We start from the raw sequence: 6263 nt of genomic DNA, 5'->3' as shown, positions 1-6263 counted from the left end.
CCTAAATCACTGTGTTAACTTCTTTTCCCAATCACAAGCTTCTTGGTTATTGAATGAATATAAATACAGGCTATCTCAAGGTGAGGCCAATATTTAAGATTAATTATTACGAAGAAGATTAAGATACATACAACCCTAGAATAAATGAATATCACACTTTCGCTACTTATCTAATCTGCCAGGGTTCCTACAACCATAGCTAAGGGAATTAGCTGCTCATATTTATGAGATCAATCATGGAATCCATAGACAAAGTTACAAAACAATCTCCAAATAATGAGGGATAAATCCTAAAGTCTCCAATTGAATTACAAACCAAGAATAGATGAAGTTTATATTTTTAATTGTTAAATGTCCTGAATAATGATAAATAAATAAACAAAGCCTAAAGGGTATTTATAGATTACAAAACCTAAATCTAAATTAAAGTATAAAGACCCTAAAAATCAACTCTTAAATAGAATAGAAAACACTTTAAATCAAATCATGAATAAAATATGACAACATAATTACCCATACATAATATGAGTGTAATTGGGATATATGTAAACTCCAAGAAAAAAATCCTAACAAAAATTGGATAGGATACTTAAGTCGTCACAAGGTACAACTCGGGTCCACGTCTCCTATGGTTTGCTTACGAGTTGTAGGACCCAGTCGTATGCACTCCAGTAGCTTATCCTCCAAGGATTCAACATTTTGATCTTCTTATGACTCATCTTCATGAGTTATACCTTGATGATATGACTCGTGGACTTCACTCGTATCCACCTGGGACTTCTTCCGTTCTTGTTCTTGGATATGTTCTTCTTACGGTTGGATCATACGAGTCATACTTAGACTTTTGACTCAAATTCTTCTGACACTTCAACTTTCTTAGAGATTTTTTAATGGTTTTAGATGTATATTGGTATCACAAATAGTTTTAAGCTTACAGTCTTGTGAAAACATCACTTAACAACTAATTTATTGTGAAGAATCTAGTTATTGTCATCTTCAATTGAGTATAACTTTTTATGTACTTAGTATTTTTGATCTCAAGACCCACCAAGAGATAGAAAATTGAATTATCTTTCCAATGATACCAGTTTTGCCTTAATTTAATATTGGGGTAAAAAGTTATGGCCAAAATACTGAAGCACTACTGAAGCTGTGTTGAATCTGTCTGAGGTACGACTTGTAAGGCTACTACTCGTAAGGTGTTCTAAATGGGCCGTGAAGAGGGAGTCTTACCTTGGTCAGTACAGGCCAAAAATGAGTTTTTGACTACGACTCAAGCCACTTTTCATAGTTCTTCTTGAATTTAGCATCCCAACACCTAATTTCCTGCAAAACACTCCCAAAAACACATCAAATCTAACAACATAGCCTTAAGTACATGCATATTCTCTTAGTTTAGGCATCATAAGTGATATATTTCTATAGAACATCACCAAATGCCATAAAGTAGTACATAAAATTTCCTAACTCCTCCTCGACCATGAGGAAATTTATAGACCTGGGATTGAGGCCATTAAAAACACATGAAAAATTAGGAAGCACTGTATATCCATGCTCGGGTATTCCTTGAATTATGTTCTTCACAATGACGCCTCCCATCCAATACTTCCAATAACCCAGCCTGCCATATAACTCCCTAAAGAAGATCTTCTTGATCTCTCTTAGGCTTGGACCTTTGTTTTCAATGAAAAAGTTCAAACAAAGTCAGGCAATGACATCCACAAAGACATTTTTGTGATTTCCCATGACATGTCCAATGCCACAACTATTTTCACCCATGTACTTATAGATTCAAAACCTACGCGATGCTTTGTTCGCACCTGCATGCACCATCCACCAGCAAATAGAATCTACACACCTCACTTTGTAGTATTTCTTACAAGTCTTGTCCGTAGTGCAATTGAAAGACTTCTTCACCAATGTTTTTTTCAAGAAAAGCTTCAATATTTTCTTGTCCTTGCATATTTATCCTACACAAAGATCGGTGCCATCCGAGAAAAAGTGGCTTTCTTGTGGTTCGGACTACTCCTTAACACACCTTCATACTCCTCTTCTCCAAATTCTTCAGAATCATCTCATTCATGACCACCCATGCTCTCGTATTCCATTGAGCTATCATGCACTGCCGAAGGTGGGGGAGCTGATGTGGAAGATTGTTCCCCAAACCTTTTAAGAACTTTAACCCTTAAAAATAGGATAAATTTTTTCCCTCCCATTCATCAAGTAACTAATGACCACATCATCTGGATCACAACTTAATTCTCTGCTCTCCATTATGCTTTTAACCATGTCAACTTATGAACTATTTCGACAAAGGGCAATGGATAATGTCTTCTTAGACGTGGATTTTCAAATCCAACATTTAGGAGTCTCCTTCCATTCACCCAAAAATTCATCACCAATGACTATGTATTCTATAATAGACATGATATACCACAATGATAATATTTAATAGACCCAATAAGTGGTTTATGATCCTAGAGTTAATAGACTATAGTTGTCTTCTTCTTACCTACTTTTCGGGAAATACATGATATTGCCTTTTCCGACCTTCACTGAAATAATGCATTGGATTAGAGCTTATAAAAAAGCTAAGGAGTGTGGTAATATTACAATTAAGCCTAGAATCAATTTCAAAAAGTGGGACTCATTTTTAAGATTTTTGAATGAAAATGGATGAAAATGTGAGGATAAATATATTAGAAAATGGCCTAAAACAATGGAGGTAATGTCACTTTTGTATGATTCCCAAAAAATCAATGAAAAATCATTGAAAAATAACAAACTAGATGGTAGTGGAGCTTAGTGTAATACCCTATACTTTTTCTTAGCTAATTTCATCTCAAGAATGTCTAGTATTAGATTCTAAATTAAATGATGGTTATTACATGAGGAATCTTCAATATTTTTACTTTTTTTCATATGCAAAATTCAATAAGCTTTCCATCAATATAAGATTCACGCAAATCTGATAACCGAGTCAGAAGTTACGACTATTTTAAGTTCCCATTATAAAATAGTGCCATATTAGTCAGTGGCGCGTCGCACCACAAGAGTAAATAGCATTTAACAAATTTCAGTATGGGTCTACAATTATGGAACATCGTGCTAGGGCCCACATTTAGAATTGTCCTTTTCCAGTGTCTTAGCGTGATTTCCTCCGCATCGCACCAAAATTCCAGGTCGCAAAAGAAGGGGCAATGCGATGGATCCATGTTGCGCCATCCCTCAGTTTACCAATCGTCAATTTTCAATGACACGGCACGATAACGCCACATTGTGCCATGGGTCCATTTCAGAAAAATTTTACTGAAATTAAATGACGCATTCTGGGTTAAAAGGGTCAATTTCCTACCCCTATTTAAGCCCTTTAACACGTGATTCAGCCACTCTTCACCAAAAACACTCTCTTCTCTCAAAAACCTCTCATGAGCAAGTTAGGATTTTCATATAAGATCCAATTATAAGAAATTTTCTTCGTCAATCTTAACGAAATAACGAACTAAGGTATGCATAGTGTTCATTCATGAACTCCTTTCATCCATGAAGCCTAAGAATCCCTTTTCTAAATTCAAGTTAAGAATTTTCTTATGAATTTCATGATTGGGCTGTTTTTGTTCATGTTGATAATGAGTAATTGAGGTGTATTCCAAGAATGAGTGTTAAATTCCATATGGGTTGATTTGTATCGGTATAGATTCATGAAACCCTAGAACTAAACCCTTGAATGATTAAATTGGAATTGAATCACGATAGTTAATTGTTGTATGATGTTGTTTACACTTTCTATGCCTACTATATGTTTGTTTGAATACCTAGATGAAGGGAAAGTTTCTAATTAGCATGATATCATGAAATCCCCATATACGTACAAGCTTGTTCCTATCACATGTTTGATGAAATGCTTCAATAAATGTATTATGATGATCATTATGTATTCAAGTAAGTCATGCTTTGTTAGTTTCCTTCCATCGAGTCATGAGGGTACTTGTACCCAAAATACTAGCTGTGTACCTAGAGCCATGTCATGTTTTCATGATACTCTCAGTCAAGCTATGAATCCTTAGACTACAGATAGTCTTATGACTCAAGAAATCTCCATGATGTCATGACTCAGTAAGTTGTTAGATATCAGTAGTATTCCGTCAGTTAACAGAATTAAGTAACTCAACTCATGTTCAGTTTAGTAAGTCATGTTCAGTATCCATTCAGATGGGAGTAGGAATTAGCACCGAGTGAACCCAAGGATGGGGACATACACTATCAGATGAGGGTGTGATCTTTAGAAGTCATCCTTGCATTCCAGAATGTTATAGCCAACATAGGTTGAGACATCATCACTGTCCGATGAGGGTTGATGAGGTGGATAAGCACTGTCAGATTTAGGGACACTACTACCTCACACAGTTTCAGTACCAGTCTTAGTAAAAGAACTTAAATAGTTCTTTAGATTCAAGACTATCACATACAGTCAACTCAGATATAGTAAGGAACTCAGCTAGTTCCATCAGATTCAGGACTGTTAGATATAGTCACCTATGCTATTAGTTACATTTAGATATATCTATTTTTGCTATCAGTTATATCAGTTATTAGTATGTCATGTAATCAGTATTCATATTCAGCAATCACGATATCACAGTGTTAGTTACAGTTATGTATTTGTATGCATTCTCACTTTCATGTTAGACAGTCAGCTAGCATTATTCATGGATGTTAATCCTTGCATTAGCCTACCTCACACGTATACTTAGTACATTCTATTGTACTGACGCATTTGTGCTATGGTGCTTTCTTTTCATGTTACACCATAGGTTCAGAGACACGAGTTCCAGATCAGTCGTAGATTCCAGTCTCAACAGTCAAAATAGAAATGAGTCCTTATACTTTGAGGACATAATTATTTATCCACTATTTCATTGATTAGTTATTACTTGGAGTTAGTTGGGCACATGTCCCATCAACTCCTTATTCTAATTATTCAGCTAGTAGCGGCTTTCAGACTAGATGCAGACTATTATGTTTTAGACTTCAGTGTTTACAGTTTTGTTTTGGGTATTGTATTACCCCACTGATGTTATCTCATCCATATTATGTTCAGTATTGAACCTTATGGCTTTTCAGTTCATGTTTCTGCATTATTCAGTATTTTATATAGTAAACAGGTACAAATATTAGTCATGGGTTTGTTTGTGGTCTTTCAGGGTCATGATCACCGTGTAGTGTTTCAGTTCAGCAGATCAGGGTGTTACAAACTTGGTATCAGAGCCTAAGGTTTAATAGAGTCCTAGGAAGTCTTAAAGCCGCTTCTAGTAGAGTCTTGTACATGGGTGTGTTGCATTCCACATTTATGTGCAAGAGGCTATGAGATGTTTAGGAATAGTTTCCCTTCTTTCAGTATGTATGTTGTGCCAGTGAGCATAATCATAAGTCAATCTCTCAGTTTAATCTGCTTCTTCTCTTTATTCAGAATATGCCTCTTAGGAGAAGAAATCAGTCAGCCCCTCAGCCCAAAGAACCTTTGGGCAATCATGTTTCTCATGCGGAGTTTAGGACCATATTTACCTCCCTTGCTCAGTCAGTAGCTTCCTATAATAAGCGACCAGTTGTCATTTCAGCCAACCTAGTGGCCAACTCATCTACAACTAGGATTCAGGACTTCACCCAAATGAATCCCCCGTCCTTCCACGGGTCCAAAGTAGATAAAGACCCTCATGAATTCATTAATCAATTTTAGAAAGTGATAAACATCATGGGGGTAACTACTGTTGAGGGTGCTGAGTAGCCGCATACCAGTTGCAGGATGTGGCTCATACTTGGTTCAAACAGTGAAAGTTAGAAAGGTTAGATGATGCAGGTCCTATAGAGTGGGAGGAGTTTGTCACTGCTTTCTTAGATAGATTCTTTTCCTAAGAGCTTAGAAAAGCTAAGGTGCCAGAATTCATCAACCTCAGGCAGGGAAATATGACAATGAAAGAGTATTCTCTTAAGTTTACTCAATTAGCCAGATATGCCCTTCATGTGATTGCAGATAGCAGGGCAAGGATGAGTAAGTTCGTTTTAGGGGTGAATGATAGTGTGGTTAATGAGTGCAGATCTGCCATGCTGAATAGTGACATGACTTTAGCCAGGCTTATGACTCATGCTCAATAAATTGAGGAACAAAATATTAAGATGAGGGAGAAGCAAAATAAGAGAGAAAAGATAGGTAGTTTCAACTTCGGTCAGCCTAAGTCAGAAGGAGAAAGTTGTTCTCAGTTTCA

Source organism: Capsicum annuum, chromosome 11, assembly GCF_002878395.1.
Source record: "Capsicum annuum cultivar UCD-10X-F1 chromosome 11, UCD10Xv1.1, whole genome shotgun sequence".
Taxonomy (NCBI): Eukaryota; Viridiplantae; Streptophyta; class Magnoliopsida; order Solanales; family Solanaceae; genus Capsicum; species Capsicum annuum.
Note: the sequence above shows the minus strand (reverse complement) of the source record.